The sequence below is a fragment of the Accipiter gentilis genome, chromosome 16, assembly GCF_929443795.1.
Source record: "Accipiter gentilis chromosome 16, bAccGen1.1, whole genome shotgun sequence".
NCBI classification, from domain to species: Eukaryota; Metazoa; Chordata; class Aves; order Accipitriformes; family Accipitridae; genus Astur; species Astur gentilis.
The window spans coordinates 18,459,017-18,484,159 of NC_064895.1; positions in this window are offsets into that span (position 1 = coordinate 18,459,017).

Consider the following 25,143-nt stretch of genomic DNA (forward strand, 5'->3'; position numbering starts at 1 on the left):
TGAGCATTCCTGAACACAGTTTTCTACAGCATTCATCTTGCTCTTTCCCTTTCCTTTTGCAGGGGAAACTGCCTCAGTGCCGGTTTGGGTGCCTGGTTACTCTGAGTACCTCCGAGGAGGCTGAGATGGCAATCTTGTACTTATCTCTAGAAGAAAAAGAGTGCTTTATTTCTCAAACTGTCCCCATGCCACCTCTCTTTTTAGCAGTGATAACAGGAAGGAAGTTTCTCAAGCCTGGATCTCCTCCAGGAAGCTCAGTACTTACCTGTAAGACTAACTGGTAAAGGTTTGCCCTACCATGACATTTTTTAATAGCACTGCATAACAAACCACCCTGTATTTAACAGAATTGGAATAAGTCTTAAATGAAGCTATTGCTTAGTGATTGAAGAAGGAAACTGTCAATAAGATTAAATGGAAATATTTAAGAGAAAACACAGATTCATTCACATTAGTCCACATTTGGCTCTTGTCTTTCCCCCTATATATATATTTGTCAGTAGACAAGTACCCTTTCTGTTTAGTATCTCTTGTTCTTTTAAGGAAGACAGCAGCAAACAGAAAAAGAAATGTTTCTACATCTTCCGAAACAAGATTCTTCAAGTACAGGACAGCGATTTACAGGCACAGCAAACAGGTGGTGAAAGAGATTCCACTGTGCAATTATTGCCCTGTGAAACACACTTATGTTGGGCTTAGCTGTACTTTTCCTATCAGTTTTAACCCTATTAGAAAAAAAACAAACCCAACAACACAACAAACAAACAATAAACAGCTGTGTTTTGTTATGTTTACTTGTCAGTATTCAAAGGCATTAGTTAGTTTTTCTTATTGAACTCATGGAATAATTGATTATAGAATGGAGTATATCAGTATGCTATGGTAATTACCTTCCTGAATGTAATTCAAGACCATGATCATTACTCCTGTGAACTGTTGCAGCCGATTAAAAAAAAAAAAGGAAAAAAATAAATATGTATCTGTAAAATGTCAATTATATTTCTAAAAAATACATACTCTGGACAGACCTACTGAAAAGACATTTAATCAACTGTACTTGGTTGTTAATAATAATACTAATACTTATGCAAGGGGAAAGTTCTATTCTGTATTTTCCTGTTGATGAAATCTTGCCTCCAGTGACATTGAGTTGGGAATATGGTTCAGATGCTAGAGTTTTGCTCATGGATTTGATGAGATTGCCTATCTGAAATTTTGGAATATAAAAATTGTCTTCTAACTGTTTTGCTTGAAATGATCCTCACAATAAGTCCGATTAGGAAACCCAGCAATTCCTTCATCTTCTGTCACCTTTTATAGACACTGGTCCTTAGTCCTTTTCAGGGTTTAGCACAATCTGTGAAATAGTATTAAGCTATGAGTAGCTTTATGTTCCGAAGTGTCCAAAGGTCATCTTTTTTTATGAGCCTTCTTAGTGGATGCTCCAGGGCGTGATATCCTTGAGTTGTCAGAAGTAACTCATCTTATTCTTTCTTTTGAAAGAAATATACTTTACAAGTTTCAGGCTAGTCTTAACATTTTCCCTTTATGCTCCCAGCCCTTTTAAATTTTGATCTATTCTAACAGTCACTCAAGGGTGATGTTTTGTTAATTTTGTACAAAGAAATATATAAAGAATAGAATTCTAGTCCACATAGACTTGATTTTCTCATCATGTGGATGAAGTCAGGCTAGCAAGAAGTAAAACAAAAGAAAAAACCTGTACAACAATTACATATCAGAAGCAAGAAATGAACTAAGACTTCCCAGCAGTGGAGGCTGGAAAACAGACTTGTATACTCTAACAAATAGGCATAAGAGGTAAAATTATGTATTGAAAAAGTTGAAACATACTTTTCATTAAACTTGTTTTCACATTTCCTTTGCAGAAGCCAGAAGACCTTGGCAGAATGTCTACAGTGGGATGTAGTTCCATGTTAAGACATATTTGAGTATCTACACAAGCTCTAAGTGTATGAATTGTATTACTGAGGCAATTAAGTCAATACAGTCAATTGAAGCTAGAGGAGGATTCAATGCACTGTAGACGACACAGGGCTCAGTTCAACTGTTTAGTGCATTATGAAACATGGAAGTACACTGTGTGTGGTTTCCACCTACTGTTCTGGAAAGACACTGGCCTCTTGTGGGTCCTATGTCACATCTATCAGCTTTGTGCAAATTTTTCAGACGTGAAAGAACATGAAAAATGGCACTGGACACGTACATCTCAGAAACCGATTCAAGCCTCTAGCAGCTGGTCAGCCAATGCTTTCTAGACCCAACTGACCGCTGCCTCCATCTCTACTGCCCGTACTGCCCACCCAGACATCTTTGCTTAAACTTCTTTGTCCAGAGTTGGATCCCATTTGCAGCGCTCCGTTCATCTGCCCACATACAGGCGTCCAGACAATTTGAGATAGCCAGAACTATCCACAATCTGCTAACATGTAATATGGGACTTGTTGAAAAGTTGAGGTATTCTGGAGAAGCAACAGGACACCAGGTACAGTGGGTCTCTATGCAAGGCCAACTGAACTGAGCTAATCTGCAAATTAGGAAAGTTTTCTCTCCTAGTAGATTTGATCACCTGTCACTTATTTTCGGAAGAGAGGCTAGAGACTTCCCTTTAAAGAAATGTATTTTTTAATGGCCAACAGTTTTACATGCATGTGTTCCTTGTGACTCGTTCACAGTGCATTATTCTTTAAATCATGGGTTTAATTTTTTTGTTTTTAAAACAAAGTGTTGTAAGAGCTTTGTCTCTCTGGGGCAAGACCTATTCTGAGTAAAAACTGCAGGAGATAAGGCTGATTCTTAAGGGTAACTCACAACTCCCAGGACAGGGAGCCTGTTGATTGGGGTCAGGCAGGTTGCAGGGCAGACTATTGTAGATTTTCCAAGCAACTCGTAGCACAGCCTGTTGTTTTGAGCAGATCCATTTGACCTAAAGTGCTGTGGAAATTAATGAGATTTAAGAACAACCCAGGAGATAGAGCACTAAATTCATGTTTGAATGCTACCTTGGCTGTCCCTTTCTGGGGAAGGTGGTTTAGTACAGGTCATACAAAGAAGCAGTAGAGGATCTCATCCCCAAAGCTTGACAAAGCTCTTTTTATATAGTCAAATCTGCAGAGCCATTAAAAAATAGCTGTTCCACAAGGATAAACAGTTTTCTGAAGTTTAGCACATACAATAAAAATTCAGACACTGTGTTATATGAGAGAAAGATATTTATAGTTCCCCTTTCTTCATGTTGCCTGCAGGGGAACAAATAGTGCACAAATGCTAACTAAAGAGATGTAGACAGAAGGCAAAGAATATTGGTAGATATCAGGGTAAAAGAAGTAATTTAATTTTTAATCTATGCATGAGATCAATAGCACTCTGTGAAGGGCATCTCAAATGGTTAGTTTAATCATCTAAGCAATAATGATATACCCAATACCAAAAAATTCATTAACTCTATAGGGACACTGTGTGTATATATGATCTCTCTCTTACTCACTCTTTGTCAAAAACTAAGGGCATTAAAGAGAAAAAAAAAGGAACAAGGCTAAAGTTCTTCACTCAAAGAATATGAAGAATAACAGTTTCTATTTTGTAGAAGGAAAAAAAATCTTTCTCTTTTCCCCATGATAATCAACTGGAGGCTTGAAGAAAGCCATATTCAATTTACATTCCTTGTTTACTTCCTCCTTCACACACTGATTTTCTTTTACTTTTAGTCCAAAAAAAAAAAAAAAAAAAGAGTATGAAAAAGTCAGGGGAAAAAAATTTCTTTTTTCTTTATGTTTTATTGTGAAGATTTGGAAGTTTTCTTACTTTGGGGAAAAATATAATTTTGTAAATTATTAGGTTTAGGGACTGGAAATTAAAAGATATAATATTTTCCAAAAGGAGGAATATAAATAGTCCACACAATATATCAGGTGAATAAAACATAGAAAGGGATGGGGGGGAAGATTCACTGCTTGAAATCAGTCTTTTGTACGGTTACTGACTTTAAGAAACAGAAGTCACTTCGAATTTGTTTCACAGGTTAATTATTAAATGAAGAAAATGAAAACCTTTTGTCACATTTTGTTCACTAAATTTTAGTCTGGTGGGATATCTTTTCAAACCTCATAAATCTTGATCTTGCCTTGATAATAAACTGAGTTACTTAGTTTATTTGTTTCATTTATATATATGTGTAAGCAGAGCAAGCAAACAAGTGGCCATCATTCCTGACACAACTGCTAAAATACTAGACCAATAATCAGGTTTCATTCCAAATTACAGTTACAAAATGAGGTCTTGACACAACATTTCAGAGTCTTTCTATTAAATCAGAGATTTTCTTTTGCTTTAAGAACTTAGTGTAGAAGACAGAAATATTGTTTCAGTCCTAAGAGGAAAAAGCAGAGTGACAGGCAATGAACACCATGGCAGCTCTGCTATCTAAGAGTTTAATGTAATAAAGTTCTTGCATGAAAAAAAATCAAGGAAAATTGCCCTTCATCAGATGGATGAAGGACTATAACAAGACTGTAGTAGTGTGAAAAAGGGCAAGATTATTTTTTTTTAATCATCAGAATTTACTTATGCTGATATGAAATATCATAGATCCAACAGCTCATTGCATCTATAGGTGATGCCTGGAAGTTATCTGCATGCTTGAAGTCACGTGTGCACAGTACTTGTTGGCAATTCAGTGCCTGAACATCTCTGCTCACACCAGGTCATAAACGATCCCTGTGGTGGCATTTGCATGTCCACTCTGAGCAGGGACAGAAAAGCCCAGCTCCTTCCACCTCCCTGTCCTCTGTGTTCCCACGAGGTTTGCGTGCTGTCGTGACTGCATCTATGCCCGGAACTGGACAAATGGAGAAAGTTAAATCAACCCAGAGAGTTAGCATTATTTGTGGAAATAAAAGTCACAAAGCCTGATCCCTTTGGCAGTAGCATCCCTTTTGTCTAATCATGAAGGTCGCAAAGGCAACTTTCCACTAGCTCCCGAGAGCATCCTTAAACCTTGGAGCGCTGGTTTTGGTGCCAGTCAAGGCAGAAGCGGAGGAACGCCCTGCTCCATGCATGCTTTGATTCATGGCCATGCAATTCCAAACTCTACTGGATATTCTCATTACACTGCTGCTGCTGACTACAGATAGGGTACAGAGAAGTTAATCACTTTCAATCTCACCATAAAAACCTGGCACGGCAGCTAACTTCTTAGCATTCTGGACATCCTGGGCAGATTTTAACGGGGTTTATCTGTTTGACAGGTTGAAAGCCAGAAAAAGCAGTTAGATTAGGCTTAGTTAAAGGGCAGATATGATGGTTTTATGCCTTAAGTCTATTTACATCAGCAATTTACATTAGGTCAGCCTCTATCTCTGTGACCTTCCTTTAGAGCTAGTGAGTTGGGATAATCTGGTTAAAATTCCCTGTGACAGCTGCTGTTGCGTCCCCACTTGCTATACAAATAATGATTTATTACAATTATTGAATGACCTTTTCTGCCCCGGCCACGTTCATCCGAAGCAAAATGATTTAAGTGATTTTCAATCAGGTTTGAATCAGAAATGTTGTCAATGTATGTTCCCATAGCTTTAAATAGAAGGGCATTTTTAAACAAAATCTATGAGTTTTTTTATTTTTTCAGTTATGTTAGTTTTAAGTGGGAATAAAATAAATAAACAACACATGAAACTTGAAAAACCCTAACCTCTGGAACATTTTCTGCCTCACAAATGGGAAATTCAGAGAGCACATTAAGAGATTTTGCTACATGCAATCTTTCATAATGTATTAAAGTGTTGATCAAAATGAACTCTATAACAACACATTAATCTAGTCCTGTGAGGAATAAAAGCTTTGAAAAACTAAACAGAATTTGTTTTCTCATTTATATGGCTAGAGGTTCCTGACAGAAACCTATTCGTGCATAGAAGTGAAGCAGCTACTACCTAAAAATCACCTCAGTTTTGTCAAAGAAATAAGTGCAACTGTTATTCAACATTCTGTATGGAAGCAAAATCTGAGATTTAACTCTCCTTGCTTAGTATATTTTATCAGTTGATAACCAAGATTTTAAGCAATGACTTCAAATTATATCTTTTGAAAATTGATAAATACGTGTCCCCCTTACTTCCAAAGTTATTTTTTCAGAAGATACTGACCCCTGCCTGATTAAAGCAGGATGAGGAATAGTGCCGAATCAAGCTTTCCCAGCCACTGGGAGCATTTGAGGCCTCTGTCACACCTCTTCCTTCATTCCTGTATCCTCTTCTCTATTCTTCATGCTTCCTAGCTGACCTAAACTTTCTAGTCCTGAGCGTCAAGAGCAACTAACAGGATTTATTTATTTTTTTTTCTCCTTTCACTTGGGTGCACTTCCTGGTAATCAGTTGTGGCAGGCATCTCTCACTGTATCCTTGCTGCTTTTCTCCTTGGCGCTCAGGTATGGTATAGAGCCCAGAAAAGTGTTTTCTCAAGGCAGACTTCATGGACATCTGAATTCTTAAGTGGTTTTTATTAAATGACAAGTCACTAAACCTCTCTGGGCTCCTGGAAGCTTTATGACACAGAGGGGTCAAAATGATTCAGTGGCAGGTGGTATAACAAATCAGATGTCATTGCATGTAATGTAAACACATACTGTAATGTAATGTAAAGACATACTGCCATTTTTGGCAGAGTGCAGGAATTGGTACGTAGTGAAACGTCTCACTTTTCATTCTGACCTTGGCCATGAGAACTATGTGATGCTTTGGTAAATTGCAATGCACACATGGAGCAAGATTCATCTAGAAAGCCACTGCCTAACCTGAATAAACTTGTCATGCTGAAAAGAAAACAGAAGAATTGTTATTAAAAGGGGCATCCAAAACAGGTCAGCAGAGCAAATTTTAGAGATTCCTCTTTTTCTCCACTAACTTCAGAATGAGGTCTGGCATAATTAACTCAAACCTAAACAACAGACTTTTAACTACCTACAGCTAGGCAAAATGATTCCCCCTTCGTACAGTGCAACAGTTTGTAGAAGATATGACTCAGCTTTTCATTTTCCAGCCTCACCGGGATTTCCTAATTGGCTGATTTCAGCTCATTCAGCACCTCTTCAACCTCCAGCCAAGAACTCCCTAATATTCCAATTATGAAACAGAAATCATGTATCATTTTTGAAGTAATGTAAACTAGATTACCAATTAAAAATAAAATAATTAGGGGAAACTAATTATGTAACTTCATGAAGTGTTTATTTGTTTATGGTATATTTATAATGAAATCTAGGAAAAACCCATAATTTTTAACTTACAAAGTGGAGATGATTGTTACTACTGATTAATAAATTCCTTGAACAGTGGCATAGGAGGTGCAAGAGTTTTTCCAGGCTTTTGGCAGTACATATTTTTCAATTTTACACCTTCATCTGAGATAGATAGATTTTTGTGCTCCACCATTCCAAAAGGACATGGAATTCATTAATACTTAACAAACCTCCTGCTGTTTCACTGCCCTAGAGTTAATCGGCAATTTCTGCCAACTCATTTCTGGTCAGTTTAAAAAAAAGTTGGGTATTTGCTGGGAGACAGCTCAAACACTTGGATTTCTAAGTTTGTTTCCATGTTGGTGTGATTGATGATATTGATCTTAAAGGAGAGAGAAAGGAACACACTCAATCTCTCAGATGTGTTTGAAGGGAGGGTGGGAAATAGCATTTGGGAATGCGCGTGCTGTTACCAGCTTGTCTGGCTCTTTTGAACTATTTCCTTTCGCTCTGAGGGAAGACTTCCTGGACTTGTGACATTGCAAAGGTAAACCATCTCTCAAAAAGTAAAATCAATTACTCTTGGGATGCTCATTGTCAATATTTTTAAAGGCATTATCTTCAAACAAGGTTTTTTTCCTCCTACTTCTGAAATCCTTATTTTTTTTTTCTTTTCTTTTTGTAACATCAGTTTACCTGTTCCAAATATTATTTAATCTGTAAAACTAAAGCAAGGAATAGAGGAGAAATATTTGAAATATGTCAGATAAAATCCAATTCTTCTGTAGATCATCATATGCTTGCCCAGTGTCAGGTAGTACGAAGAAGGGAATTTGTGCTGCTAGGAACATATGTTTTAAAGTGCGAAGATAACCAGTGCATGGAGGTGAGTAGGCTCGGGTATGTTCAAGACCACTAATCAAATGAATGACAGAACCCCCAGTAAAACCAAATTTCCCCAGGAAGACATGCCAGTTGCTTCCCCTCCATCAAAGGAATTTGATAAAGTTCAGGATTCAACTTCTGACTTTCTGAATAATTTTGAAGGCAGTCCTGTAGTGGAGGTTTTGTGTTAGATGCAGATGGTAATCCATAATTTCTTGGGGTTAAAAAAGAAGATACAGTTAATTGACTTTTTTTTTTTTTTTTTTTTTTTGAAATATGAATATTTTGAAGACTTTTGAAATACGAAATTCAACAGCTGATGAGTTTGGGACCATTTCTCTAATTCTAGAGCACAAAAAATGTCTTAAAGGCCTGCTATATTAAAAAAAGTATTGTTGCTATGACCCTATCATGTTTACATGAGTATTGTCAAATTTGGTTAAAGTCCCAACTTATACTTCTATGACATTATGTTGAATAGTTATTGATAAAACTAGTCCAAAAAATAAAAACTTCTCATATCAAATGAGGACAGATAATAGTGCTGACTTACGAACAGCTAATATTACACTCATTAGAAGAATGCAATCTATTTTGTTTGCAACCCAAAGCTACTTTCATATGGAAATTAAGCCATATTGCTTCATGATGTGTTCATTTGTTCATGAAGTATTTATCATGAAATCTAGAAAAAAGCTTAGAAATACTGTGATAATCTCAAGTAACTTCAAGCATAACCAAAGTCATAGGACTGTGATTTGAGGAAGGAACCTTTTAGAACAAAATAATACTTTGATTGAAAGTCTTCAAGTGATGGAGAATGTTCTGTATCTCATTACACTTATTCCAATAAAGTGACCAACAAGTTGTTCCAGTAAGTAATTGTTCTGTTTACTGCTCACTGAATGCTCTCAGACTAAAAATAGACACAAGATGTCACAAAAATAAGGCACACTTTCTGCTTTAACATTCTAACCATGCGATATGCCTTTTTCATTACAGAAAACCTTCTTTAGTCTTGGAAAAGTTAGTCTGCTCACTTTTCAATCTGTCAAATCAAATGGCACTTTTTAAAACTTTGATAGTTGTTATCAAACTTTCTATGGTCAGTAATTAAGAAGAGTTTCCTCATTTCTGAATGATACAGTGGCATAAACCTGCTCTTTTCCAAGCAGGAAAGAGAAATATTTAGTCAATATTATCCTTGCAATAGACATTTTTATCATTATTATTGAATATTTATCATACTGGAGTTTATTTACTCTCTATATATTATTTCAATATCTTTTTAATGTACAAAACATCCTTAAGTATTTGTCTAATTGAAAACTAGTCCAAATAGACAGGCAATGCAAATAGAAGGTTTTGCCTTTTCAAAGCATCATTCACAAGAATAAAAGCCACAAAGTCCATTCAGTATTTGTTTAGTGATTTAATTTCACAAAATTTTAGTCCAAAAATTCTTTCATGGTAACAGTCATTTAAATCATTGTGTATTTTCATAGCCTGCCTCTAGGTAATGTACCTATGGAATATATCTGTTCGTGAAAGGGCTTCTGAGCCCTTCTGAGTCTGTCAAATACAGCCAAACCTATACTTCAGTCATGGAGCAGGAACATGCCCATCTTCCTGCCTGTCAGGATAAGCAGGCTAGGTGCAGCAAGATTCATTTTGCCAGAGAAAAATTAATTAAAAAAAAAAAAAAATCAAACATGGGATTCTAATACTATGTTCTCTTATTCTGAAATCTAGAAAAGTACAGTGAAATAAATGTAAGAAGTATAACTCACAAGCAAACAAAAAATAAGGCACTGTAAAGCATTCTTCTTGTGGCTGAAAAAAAGTATACTTTCAGTTTTGACTTTTCAAACTCATAGAAACCTTACCATTAAAAACAAACAGCTAACCAAACAAAAATCTCTTTCTATATCTTTCAGACCTTAAGTGTCAAATGCAAAGTATGTAAAAAACTAGTAGAGTACCTGAGAACTAAGGGAAAAAAAAATATTTGACTCACATCCAGCAGTATGTCATGAGTGAGTTCATTGAGTGAGATACAGATTTCCTACAATCAAATAACCCCATCAGTAGTCTAAGTAGGTGTCCCATTTCTGACAAGAGAAGTTGAACCTGCTAATTAAAGGCTTTCATTAAGTTTTGACAAAAGAAAGCAAGCAAAAGTCCCTGAAGTGTTGTGACTAACTCAGGTTATTTTTGTTGTATTTAGATTTTTTTATTGCTGCATTCCAAAAATAACATTGCCTTCTTGACCTCAGAGAACTCAGGATTTCTTGAGGATCTCAGGTTCACATGCAAAACATCTGTACAGCACTGTGCCAACTGCAAACGTTTCTTCAATAAAGATGAAAAATACATTAATACTCAATGAGCATTTGTATACTATACCACAGTATTCCAGCTGAACTTTCTTTTGATGGACTGAATGTGTCAAAATAGGTTCCCACTGAAGTTAATGCTGAATACCCATAAATCCTACCTCAAAATCAGAAGTCAGGAAGCTTCTAAATGAAATCTGGATTTGTTTATATGAAATAGGAAGTACTGTCAGGTAGAATCAGTTTAGGATTTGTAGATGGGAAATGAGGATTACTGTTCTCCCACAGAAAATCTCAAAGACCATCTCCATAGCAGAATTAACTTCTCCTAGAATCTTGACCAGATAAAACAAGATGCTACTATACAAAACAAACAAAACCAAAAGACCCCCCGCATTAATTCTGATCCTTCTCAGGGATAGAAAGGATCATAGATTGCTTGTAAGACTGCATTTTAATTCTTCTTATACTTAGAACACCCTAGGAGGAAGAACAAAAATCCAAACTCCTAGCTTCCCATGTTTGTTACCAGATTGCCAGATGAATTTTTCAGAAAAATTTGTCCATCTCCACTTACTCAAGTGTAATGACATCTATGTCAAAAAGGGGCTTTATTTAAATCTCAGTTAATGTGCAAAAATCACTGAGAACTTTAGAAAATATTGGACAATTTTAAAATAGATCATGGTAATTTACAAAAAATAAGTAAATCATGCTTGAAGTTGACCATGTATATTGACAATAACTCACAGTGATTTTCATCTTTTCAAGAGAAATATAAAAGAGTGAATTACGTTTTTCATCCTCTGATCTTACTACTTTCTGTCTCAGAACTGATACACTGCTGGACTTCTACACCTGAAAGCTGAAACTCTGGAGAGAGCATTTTTAATGCAAGGTTCATGCGATCTGTATCGAAAATTTCAGAATATCTCAGATGCAAAATAAATTAACCACTCCCTTCCACATTGAATCTCCTTGTTTGACTAGAGTCTCTCCGTGTGGCCTGAAATATTTTTGTTTTCAGACTCAATGGATGAATGAATTCCTGCTGTTGATCAAATTTATGAGTTCTAAATAAACACATACATAGGCTTTCAGGTACTGGTATAAAATCATCTAAAGGTGATGCATGGTAGTCTTTATATGAATTTGAAGTCTACCCTTCCCTTCTCCTTTCCTTTCTTTCTTTGATGTCCTATGAAACAGAAAGCAAAGCTGCAACACACAACCTCATCTGAACAGAACTGCTCCTATCCCCAGACAGTGCTGTGGCTCATTTCTGAAAAAAATGATGGACAGGAGCTGCAGGTGAATTCCCAGTGTATCATGGACAAAAGAGTGAACCTTTTTGTGACTGATTCACATTCATATCTATGTGCCCTTGCCCAAGCAGTTACAAAGACTCCAATCAGATCCATCATTTTCCCTACATTCAGGGTCATTAATGACAAGTTTTGCACCCAAGTTTGATTGTCTGGCCACTTATGGGATACAGCGCTGTATTTCAATGGGGGTATTTTAAATCCATGCTGAATTACAAGGATTCCCTTGAAAAATGCTACAAGATAGTTTCCCATAACCTTCATCCTTGTTCAGCTGCTTCTTCAGAAATATTTCATTTCAGAAATTCAGCGTCTTGATTGGTGTCATCATTTCTGAACATGGATCCGATCCTGAAGTTCTTGTAGTGACGTGAGGTATCAAGCTCTGCTAAAGATTTTCACATGGGCCTTAGCTTGAAAATTAACTGTGTTTACTCCCCAGGGTAAAGGGCAATGAAGGCTAATAAAATGACAAGCTTCAGAAAAGGTAATCTTTTTGTTATGCACCATAGTCTCTGTCAAAAAAAAGGAAACTTTTGGAAGGTTATTTTTTAAAATTTCTTCTCCCACACAGAGGAAGGCTCTTAGAGTCTTAGACCCAATTCAGGGTTAACACATGCAGATGATGTCTTACAGAGTAGCTACTGGGTTTTGATTTGTGAATAAATTTAATGCATTTGAAACAGCATGACATGCACCTTGGAGGGCAGAAGCAGGAGAAGTTGCTGATCAGTGAAGGCATTGGAGCTTCTCCCAGCCTGAAGATCTGATCCGCCCTTGATTTTATTCATGGGAAGGAGAGCTGTGCAAGAGCCTCTCTCTTAGCTGTGGAGCACAAGTGAAGCTGCTGCTTGTGCATGACCATGGAGGCACTGGGGTCAGGTGGTCATGTAGGACTCCCTCATGGGCAAATCTTGTCTCTATGAATGTTGAATCCAGGGTTTGTTCTTAACTGAGCCCAGGGGAATAGACAGAAACATTACTTACAGTCCCTAGCCATACTGAGAGAGATTCTGTGTCTTCTTCACATGAGCTAGATTAATGCAAGTTGCCATAAAACCATCGGAAACAGAGGAAGCATAAAAAGAAGCAAAACCACTATTTGCATTAGAAGTGGTGGCATTGCCATTTTGCTGCGGAAAGGAAAAAGAGATTCAGCAACAGAAAAATCTGGAGAAGTTTTTATTAGTTTTTTATTTATTTATTTTCATTGACTGTGTCAGGATGAAATTTCTGTAAGACACACAATATACAGAATTCTGCCTTTCACAAATCCTACAGCAGAGAGATCTGCCTACAAAACCACAGTACACTAATGAAGGGAAGTCTTCAGAGAGAAGCTGTTTAAATAATTAAAATAGCTGGCATGGTAGAGAAATTAGTTCTGTTGCCACTTGCCATTTATTTTTAATCTATTCAATCAGACATTTGAAAGAAATTACTTTGAAAAACTTAAAGGAGCAGAATTTATAAAAATTGTCATTAGTAACATGTTATTAAATTTATGAATGGTTCTCTCATAATTATAACCATGGAAAAGGGGAAATACTACCAGGTGATGAAATGAGTATGGCAGATTCTGAAAATGGATGACAGGGGTACCTGATCCTGGCAAAGTTATTTGACAACATGCAAGTAAACAGAGTCTCACAGGGGACTTTCATACTATGTCTTTACGTTTTTGCTGTTATAACTATAGCTATAGGAAAAAAATGCATTCTTTTTATTAGACTACATTTGATTAGCAGCAATATTTGAGGAGATCAAGAAAGAATATGTTTCTGTTGTAGCAAGGTAATAATGTAGAGCTTGATACAGGCTATTTCTGCTACATCAGCTGATGCTCAGAACTGGATTAAGTTTTATTAGCAGCATTAGCATGTCCATCCACCTTGACTGAATAAGTCAGTGAGAACATGAGATAGCTGGTTAGAGCTGCTTTAGTTATCTGCACTTCTTTTCATTGTGTCACACAAGCAGACCCTAAACGTGAAAGAAAAGAAGTGGTACATTACTGTAATATTGCCTTAAGAGTATCTTATTTTAAAGAAGTGGAGGTAGCAATATAGCATCTTGATGGAGGGAACAGAACTTGCTGGAATTTTTCTTTCTTTTTCTTTCTGTATACAAAGTAAAGATTTAAAACATTCTTTCCATTCCTACCTAAGGAGAAAAAAAAGTCCTGTAATTGAAAATGTGAAAAAAGGAAGGTGGAGTAAGGATATGCCCGGCACTGACATAAGGGAGTTGCAGCATAACAATGTCATTAGAAAAATTTCTTTCTGCTGTTCCCAAAGGAAACAACTGTATAGGGTAAACCAGAGTATTTAGAAACTAAAAAAAGAGCCACCAAGAATCCCAAGATGACTGATTCTTTTCAGTTGTTTAATTGTATTTTGGGGCCCCGTATGATTTTCTACACCTTGCAGGACAGAAAAGCCTGTGCTGTAGCCTTGTATTGTGCTTGTGTATAGCTTTGTATTGTGCTCACTCTAGGTAACTAAATTTTCATGAAAACCATTACAGAACTTGCACTGGCAATTCCTATAATGGAACATACTGAGGACATAACTAATGAGTACAGAAATACACACAACCATTGTAGTTTTATTTGTATTTTCATGCAATCATTTTTCCCCCATTTGATGTACTTCACATTCTTTTTTGTTGCTATTGCAGCTCTTTTGACAGTTAGGAATTTCTCACTTTCATACTAAAGGCTTTCCTATATTTGCCACAGAACTAATATGAAAATATAGTATGTATATCTAAAGATGACAGAAGATGAGATATGTAACGCTCACAAATTGGGAGATCCCCTGGGTTTGAAGTTTCATTAGGGAAATACAGATAGTGAAATAATTTAGTTACAAAGGTGCCACATAATTTCACCAAAGTTTTATAATGCTGGGAATTCATTTTGCTTAGTAATTACTGCCTAGGAGCTGGAGTCAGGAATTATCTTTCTGTTTGTTTGTTCTCATCTGTATCATTGACTCTGTTACATTAAGATAAGTAGTTTAATCTGTGTATTGTTTCTCTATGTAAAATATTGCCTTGTTTCACAACACTGTTGCACATTGTAAGCGTTGTCTGTAATATACTATAGATCCCTTATCTAACTGATAATGCACAAGAGTACTAATACAATGTGGTAAGAAATTAATTAGTATATTCACCTTGTTACACAAGCTAGAGCAGTGCCTCTGTAAATAGTTTCCCCATTCCTTCAAGACCTGCTTTTTTTCCTCAAGTGAGGTAAATCTTTCTCCTTTCAGCTATTTTTTATAACGTTAATATGCTCTATAATTTTAATGTTTATAATCTGTGACCAGATTTCATTTATATCTCAATCGCCTTCAGAATTTTCTGGGTACTTCTATTTGCCTTTAGCTTGCACTATTGCATCCTCAAGATTGCAAATCATGTTATGCTTTCTTCTAAGAAAATTTGCATTATAGTTGCCAGAGTAAAAGAGTCACTACCTCAATGACTGATACGACTGACATTTTAATCTTATCTTTATGGCTGATACTTCAAAGACTGGGACATTTCCAAACCAGCAGCAATATACTGCAGAAAAAATAAGGCCCTGTCTTCATATTTAATAAGGTGATCAGTTTTTCATCATCTCTTATTGCTTTATCTTTAACACTTCAATTATTTAGCATTTTTTCTCACTGAAAATGGGAAACAGGACGGAGAACTTCACTGATAAAAAATTAAAGTTAAAATGACATAATTTTTTAATAAGATACCTGAGAAAAATTACATCCCATATGAGGTTGTTAAAGCTAAGAACAGTGGAAGAACCCTTTAAAATGTATAGTATTTTCTCTTCTCACATCACTCATTCAGCAAATTCCTTATAAAGCTAATTACTACTTAATTTATTGTAGACTGAAGAGCAGGAAATCAGTGCTCTCCTATGTAGTATACCAGATAATCCATTAACTAGCACAGTAGGATATGAGGCCATCAGGAGCATCTCCATGAGAAATGATCTATATCTTCCAAAGGCAGGGAAGAGGCTGGCTGTGCAGAGGTATGTCCTAATGAAGTCACAACTGCCTGTTGCACTAATCTTCACCAAACCACATTTATCATGCTGCAGAGCTGTAAAAGAGGTCTGTGTCATTAGACATGGACAAATTCGCGTCCCTCTCCCTTATGCTGCAATGCAGGGTAACCACGGACCTGGACCTAGGCTGTAGCACAAAGGAAGAATCAAGGCACTTTAGTTATTGATTTGATAACTTAATCCATCAGTAATCTTCCCTGCTCATGCTGCAGCCTTTTCGTTACAGGTGATGGTTACAAGGTCTCTGTCTTCTTCCTAGCTACCCATTTCCATGAAATCGTAGGAAATTAGCTATTCTGAGGTCTGTGTTAAGTTTTTTTGACACTGGTTAGGAGGTTTAGAAATTATCTAGGACACAAACATATACACAGTCAGCATGATCATGTAAACTTCCTTTCTCTTAAGAAATCAATCTCCAAATAGAAATAAACATGGTGATCTCGACAGAAGACGACCGTACAGAAATATTCCTACTGCAGCTTGAATCTGCAGGAAGGCAGAAAACTTTTCTTGATTCTTGGTTGTGTTATGTCTGAATAACAACATCCCCTGATATTTTCACATGTATCCGTGTTCTTGCCATCTATTGCACAGTGCCTGTATTGGATAAATATGTAGGCATAAAATTCTTGCCTCTTTTTTTAATTTTGATTGTTGGAATTTATAACAACCATTGCTTCCACTGATCTGAGAGTCAGAGGAAAGAACTGTAACCTAGGTAATAACAAATCATCACTGTGGGCCACAAATTTCACCTCTTCCCACCTCTGAGCCCTGTGAGACAAAGAAGTGGAAAGTGAAAGTAAAGTTTTTTATTAAGCAGGGTGTTTTCTGTTTTCAGAACAGTGCTGAAAAATTAGCTTTTTTTTTTTAATTTCAAAAAAGGTCATGTTTGGATGCATATATTTAAGTGAATTAAATAAGTTCTATCATAATTGTTTAAAAAATACAGATATCTTGGCAATCCTGAAAATTTTAAATAATTTTTCTTCTACTAAATATGTTTTCTTAGTATATTCATAAATAATATTTTCATCTAACTAGAGCCTTCAGTCAAAAATGTGATTTTTACTTTTTTTTTTTTAAATTAAGTTCTGAAAGTCAACCATGTTAGGCTTATTTACACATACAAAGCTAAAAGCCTTCAAAGTGAGTGTTGCTGACCAATACAATGAGGCAAGGTGGCATTCTTTAAAAAAGAAAGTTTAAAATTGGTAACTAAATATGTCAAAACTGCACTGTGAATGGAACTGTCCTTCATGTTCTCGAACTCTGTTCTACCAGGGCTGTGAATTATAAAAAGAATGAATATATCTTAACTTAGCTGAATTTGGAATACTAATGAGCATTATATATATGATAGAAGAGGTCATTTTTTCCACTGGAGCTTTCTTTTGTAGAAGCTTCATCTGAGAAAAAAAAATTGGCTCAGTTTGGACACTGCACTTTTAAAATTCAGGCAAATCGGGAAGAGTTCAGGGGAGCACAAGAATAACAGATACAGAAGACACAACCTGTGAGAAAATGCTGAAGGGGCTGGCCTTTGTAGACTATAAAAGAACAGCCTGAGACATCTTGTAATACATGAAACGTCATTAGATAGAGGCTGGTGAACATTTTTTCTCCTCACTCACTGAAGGCAGGACAAGAAGAAATTAGGTTAGATACTAGGACACTATGGGAGGTACTGTCATTAGACATGGTAAGGGTAGTGGAACACGCAAACAGGCTATACAGGGAACAGGTCAGATAGATGTCTCCCTGGACTGGTTTGGTCCCGAATGAATTAGAATGATCATTTTTGAGCCTTTTAACCATCCTTTGCTCTGATTCTGTGAAGCAGTTAGTTGTCACCATCAGCAACAGGCTTCTGCCAAATTCTGTCAAATTCCTTTTCCAGAGTCACTTTTCCAAAGTCTCACACTTATAACTGCATCATGCTGATTAAAGAATAATTGTCCTCATTAGACAATCAGCCTGGTGAGCCATTTGGAACTCAATCCTGTTACTGCAAATGAATTTTTAACTATTCGCCAAGCAACTAGGAATACAGAAACAACTGGAGAAAACCAGAGCATTGACAAAGATATTAGCCTGTCACATAAAAACACCAGTATAAACTTCTTCAAAGGAAAGTGCGAGAAATCTTGCAGGAGCCTGGCATGAAGACACATACTCTCAGACTGTCTCCTTAGCCTTAGACAGAGACATGGAGCATCAACAGTTATATCCTTTCAGCCATTCTCTTCTGATCTTCTCTTAATCCTTTCCAATTGAAATGTGGACATTCTCATCATCTATGCAAATCCTCAAGTTTTCTTAAAAACCTGCTTTAGTCTTAGTCTCATTAACATTCATACCAATGAATTCCACAAGTTGATTGGGCACTGTTAAGAAAGTATATTCTTATAGCTTTAACTATTCCTGTCCAGGCTATTGAATCTCTATTTGGGCTTTTTTTTGGTTAGTTTTGGTTTGGTTTTTTAATTATGAAAATAAACAAATATAAAAATAAATAATTCAAACTTCCTATAATTCCTTTTTTCTTTATCTTTACCCCAGACTATATGAAATGAGCATCCTTCACATTTTCATCCTGCCTTCATACAAATTATATGTTTCTGTGGTGGGTCTAACAGTCAAACTCCCACCCAGATGCTTGCTTACTCCCCCTCCTTAGCACAACAGCGGGAGACAATAGGAAGAAACAGTAGGGAGAAAGCTCACGGGTGAAGATAAAGACAAGGAGAGTGCTTAGCAATTACTGTCACTGGCAAACCAGACTTGGGGAAAATTATCTTGATTTACTGCCAATTAAAATAGATTCAGGTAGTGAGGAAACAAAAAGACAAACATTAAAGGAACACCTTTTCTGCCACTCTGCCAGGCTCAGCTTCATTCCTTTGCTCCAGGCTCTGCCCCCACCCCAGATGGCACAGAAGGGATGAAGGAGAGGTTATGGTCAGTGCACAGCGGTTTCTCTTTGTCGCTTCCCCTCCTCTGGCACGGGTTCTCCACAGGCTGTAGTCCTGCAAGAAATCTCCTCCAGCATGGGTTCTCCATGGGCTGCAGGGAATATCTGCTCCAGCACCTGGAGCACTTTCTCCTCCTCCTTCTCTCATCTCGGTTTTCCCTCTGTTGTTTCTCACTCTTCCCCTCCACCTCCTTCCTCTACCCACTGGGGTTTGCCCTTTCTTAAAGATGTTTTCCCAGAGGCCCCACGAACTTCACTGATGGGCTCAGCTTTGACCTGCAGGAGGTCCCTTGCAGCTGGATGGCCGGACAGCTGACCAGGTGAGGAAGCCTACCTCCTCCAGAGGCCATCCTGCAGATCCCCCTCTTCCCCTGTTAAAACCTTGCCATGTACACCCATAAGTGTCATCAATCACTTTTCAGCTGTTTGGTGATTATAGACTGTTCACTTTGAATGTAAGTCATTTGGGATCTTATTGCCTTTTACTTCAGCCCTATTCATAGGCCGCTAGAACACTTTGCAATTCCCCGGTGTACCTAAGGCAATCATATGTGGCTAGCAGATATTCCTCAATACAAAACATAGCTGTGCACAGACTGGTAAGAGAAGAGTAAACAGGAAGATTTTCGGGGAACACAACAAGACTGCAATGTATTTTCTTCATGCATCATGGGAAAGCTTGGTGGTTTCCCATGCTGTGCAGAGAAAATACACTTCAGTAAGATAAGGAAGGAAAAAAGCCATAGCAAAGATATATAAGGTACAAGAGAAAAAGAGTCTGATAGTCCTGTAAAGATGCAGGTAATGTGCTGCACTAATGCACTAACATTGCATAGGTGATATACAATATCACCTATGCAACCATAGCTAGGAGAATTCTGGAAAAACCAGGAACAGACAAATAGGCATGAAAATAAATCAAACACATAAATTGTCATACTGAATCTGGGCACTCAATCTTCAACTAAAGCAGATGAGGAGCTCCCACAATAGGAAGTTAGTAGATCCTCTGTGGGGTTGTTTCTTCTTAATCCCATGAAAACTACGCTAGAACAGTGTTCTGGGGAAAAAAAAGTTTATAAACTAGAGATTTTTGAGCAGTGTAAACACAGATGTTGTTGACAGATCCAAACATTTAATCCTTCCTTAAAACACCCTAAGGTGATAGCTACTGGAATTTACTATTGCCTTATATTTTCTGACAAACATACTACATTTACTCCATGCATTAAGTTATTGTCAAATATCTTAATCTTCAACGATCTACAGAAAATCTTGGTACTTTGAAAAAGGCAGTAATTATGTCATTCATGAACAGTCACAAGATGGCATTCAGTGGCTGATGCAACTCCAGTATTTATTTTTAACCTCAAGGTTCAAGATATGTGCCTTCCAATTTAATAGAAAATAACATTCTATCTCCCTGTCAAATCTAAATCGTTGTATTTCTTGTACTACATTTATCTTAGTTCTTCTGACTGGAAACATTATCAGACATGATGTTTATGAGGTAGCATATTATTTCCTCCTTTACATTTCACTCAGCCTGAAAATAGACTGCAGAGTTTCACCTTTGGGAGGAAGGTTGCATTACTTTCACTTGTTTGGTCAATCAACATAATTTATAAACCAGATCCTATCCACTTTCCTATAATAGTAAGCTTCAGAGCACCTTCAGTTCCCATTTCACTTCCAAAATTTGCTGACTGTGCCCCCCCCCAAAAGCTATATTTTGGCTTCAGTGGCTTTCACAGGCAATAAAAGCATTTTGAATTTCCAAACTGAAGGCAATTAGTTCTGTTCTGCTATATAGATAGACAGATTAACCAATTTAAATCCCTTTGTCACACTGATGCATATCACTGTGATCAGTCAGCAGAAACCATTCTTGAGGCAGCACAGTAACCCATCTAAAAGAATCATCTGTGAAGGAAAGGAATCAAGTGATATATTATCAGCATGGTCACTAAAGACTTTGCTGAAACATATTAGTAGACATAAAAAATTGCACTGAAAAATGCATATTAGAATATCAGGTTAGGAAGAAACCAATAGATCAGCAAAAGATCTGAAAAATCAACCTTCTTTTTAATCGGTAAGAAATAAAAATTATGAAAGGGAAGATCTAAAGTATTATTTGCTTAGTATAATACCCTTGCTGCAGACATTTGCGGAAGTTGAAATTTTGTAACGAATCTTTTTTGGCAGGCACAGCTGCATAGGAGCCGAGTCTGTAAAAGATAAATACAGAAGTGAGTTTGATAAAACAGAAACCCCCAGCAAAAATCAGCTGTAGCAAAGGAGAGATATAATCAGACCTCCTCTCAAGAAAAGGTTAGATACAAGATGAAAACACATGAAGTTCTTTGTTTACCTTCTCAGAAAAATGTTAGAAACCAATCTAATTTCTTATAAAGTTGCATTATTGTTGTACCATGATGGTCTGAGAAAATACATGAAGCAAAGCTACTGCGGTTAAGTTTTCACCTTTTCAGAGCCTCTGCAGCAACTGAGGTTAACACTGGAAACCTACCGTGAATCACACCACCTTCACATCTCCTACATGTGTAGGCGATTTTAGTCTTTACTCTTGTTTTCAAAGTACTGCACATATGCACTGTAGCTACATAAAAAACTTGGAGGTGGGGTTACACTGGAAAGATCCAATTAGGATGGCGTCACTGCTGTTATGAATCAGTTTTGTACCAAACCTGATTGTGATACAGAACACAAATACAGATTACATTTTTTTTTTTTTTTGAAAGATTTTGCTCCAGAGCTGGCCTTTAGAAAGGCTGTGCATCCGTCACACAGGAAGAAATTATAGGGTTCCTATGCAGTCCTTCCTAATGACCAGGGCTGCAGTAATGGAAGACAATTTCTTCCTGAAATTTAACCTCATCTGAAAGGAAGTCTGCAAAGATCTGAACATTTATTATCCTTTGAAGGTTTTGAACCACTGATCAAGGGAATCTTGACTATTGATCATACAGCAGAATGAGTGAAGCTGTCATATTCGTGTTTCATGAGCATTTGTTGGCGAGTCACAATGGTAAAAGTTATTCCACTAGGGATGTCAAGGAATTCCTCTCATTTTGTTTGGTAGGACTCAACCCAGCAAGCTAGAGCCAAACTTAATTATTTCTTGTTTTGTAGAAGCAAATTCTACTTATGTGAGTGTTGTCAATTTTGTGAGAAATGCAGACTTGGGAAATCATTCCTCCTCTTTATTAAACACTGTCATGTTTTTCACTGTTACACTACATTTCTATGCACTTTTCTTGTGCTGAGCCATTAAGCCCAAGAATAACAAACTACATCACTGTACTTAGCAGGGGAAAGCCTACCAAAATGATGGGGATACTTAAATATTCATACTTCACCTGAGAAATGGTTTGCATTTGTGCTTGACTTGCCACAACTTTTAGTTTCTACTTTCTTCAGTGTTGCGCCTGAGTAGGTAAAAATGCAGGAAATTTACCAAAGGGACTCTGCTAATGGCAAGTTGTCCACAGACAGGAACAGAAAGATTAGGATAGGGCCCCCATTCAACACAGGTGATGGGGTAAAAGTAACCACCGATGTTTTTAAATTTCTACCTTTACAAGGATAATAAATGCCAATGATTACTTCACTGTGAAGGAATTTTGTCTACCTTTCTTGTCTACTAGTTTGTCATACATTCAATATTATAACATGCAAAAATGTCATGAGGAAGGGTCAACATATGGGATTGAACTGAAATTCCAACATGTTAATTAACAAGCAGCATTAACCAGTGTATTAAGAACTTAAATCAAACTCTGGTAGAGGAAAGTGCTCAGTTAGAAAATGTAAAAGCATAAAAAGCCTATATGCTTAATTGCATCTATTGTTTCATCAAATATCAACTACAGATGTACATTCCTCTTCTCTTGTTTACATGTTGTAGAACTGAATTTCAGCACTAGCAGTGAGCACCGGCTAATTAAAGCAGTCATTTTATTGTCTTATTCAAGGGATCCATCAACATATATGGTTTCCCAATAAGCTATTCTTGGGAGTTGCCTGTCCTTTCTGATTTTGTTTGTGTATACACGTCAGTGCCTCATTAATGGTGATGGGTCCTCACAACGAGTGGGAGAAAGAAAACTTGCTGGATGCCCTAGGCAGGGCTGTCACAAGCAAGCAGGAGACAAGGACCAGATAACTCAGCAGTTTCTGAAATCACCCACACCACACTGCTGTTACAATCCCCCTACGACCTAACAGAGCTGGCTGGACACTATCTTGGCCAGCATCATCACAGCACTCCCAAGTACTCAAACTAGCAATGGTTCTGGAGGGTATCCACTCTGCTGTGCTTTGCTGATACTTAAGTACAGTATGGATACTGTTCAATAACAATTGAGGTGGTAAGTGGTATCAGTAAGCAGTTAAATAATTCAGATGGTAATCTGAGCAAATTGAAATGTCCGCAGAGATGTAGAATTATCTTCTTTCACTGTGAGAGACATAACTGATTTTGTATTCTAGATCTAAAAGGAAAAGCGCAGGAAAATGTGGGAAATTGTAGGTTTTTTCAGGATGTTGATTATTGAGGAATGTTAAAACCATCACTGATTTTTTGAGGAAAACAATTAACTGTGCAAGCATAGTTTTCTGCCTCACCCTTATGCATTTTCCACATCTATGCCATAAAGTTTATTTTACAAAATGCTTGCAAGTTTTTGCAAAATTGCTCAGCCTTAGAAAAATGTATCAGGCCAAAATTATGAATAAGAATGAAATCTGGGTATGCATATATAGAAAAGAGGCTGATGTGCAAAACAGCTGAGTAGAGCTGTATCTTGTGTAAAAACCACTTTGCGTTAATTGACTCTCATTTTCTAACATTTCTGTTACATATTGAGGTTTACAAGACTGTAATCTGATGAGTATTTATAGTCTCTTTCAACTTTGTATCAGCTCACACTATTGTTATCAATATTGTCATTGAAAAAGGGGAGGAAATCTTCAGTACTGATTTTTAAAACACTAGACTTGAAAGAATTTGCCATGTTAATTATGAACCATAATTTCATACTCGGGATTTTGGTCAATTTTAGCATCCAATCCTCATTAACTTTCACATGGGAACAAATTGACAAATGTCAGTCCTATGCTCTTTGTGTACTCACACTTCCTTATCTTTTCTGAAGAATTGTTCATACATAAAAAAGGAAAGAGCAATGTTTTTACCAAAGCTAAGTTGCCTTTGACTGAGTCATAGTAATTTCAGATGTTGGCTTTATATTGCTAAGTCCTCATTTGCCTTGATATGCACAAAAGCTCTCTACTCTATTAGAAGGTATTGCATTTAAATGTACTGCCTTGTAATTATCTTGGGCCTAATTATATGAACTCTGTTATTCTTAATGAACCAATGGCACTCCAACACTACCACTATTTCTTTACTCCTTTTTCTTAAAAGTAACTACTGAATATTCTACTGCATATCTTTCCCCATGTATTTCTGAAAATATCTGACACTTAATGAACTACTTTAGACAGTTCCTTCCTGCATTACAGTAAGTTCTCACAGAATTTTAGGAGAAATAAGGTCATTCCTTATAGCTGTGCAATGTATTTCATTCGATGTTGTTCATAGAAATGCTCTTATGCCTATGCTTTGCCTTCAATTTCCTTTACCATGACCACTCCCTTCTCTTTTTAGCTTTCTAAGGAATTGTTACACAAAGTGTTCTGTCAGTATTTTAACATATGTATCTGTATATATAGACAGAGAGCGAGTGAGAGAGATCACAGCAAAATATCTTAGTAAGCATTTCAGCCTTCTCCCTTAGCATCTGTTATTTGCATTCTTTCCTTGGAAGGATATGTTCATCTAGCAGAATATGATTGATTAACTGAGCAGAAGGGATATTTTATGTGTGTCAGTACTTGGAAATGCCATAGTCTGCATCTATTTTTCTGCCAGTCTCTTCTCTCACATGGTTTAAGGCAAAATGCCAATCTTTGTAGGGCCCTGCCATCTTTTCTCTAGTTTCATCATTATAATTCTGGAAAATTATCCTTATTTCATACAAATAGGAGTGGTCTTATAACCGAAGAGAAAAAGATGTACATAATGTTTTGTAAAATATCTGTTTATGAGAGGTTTTAAAATATTTTCTTATGAAAATAGTATTCACTGAGTAAGTGAGATGAAGATGAGGCTGTTTTATTCATCAACAGAACCCACGTTGCACAAGCAGCAACAATGAAAACTTCTTCAACTAAACTGGGAACATTGATCAGTCTGTGCC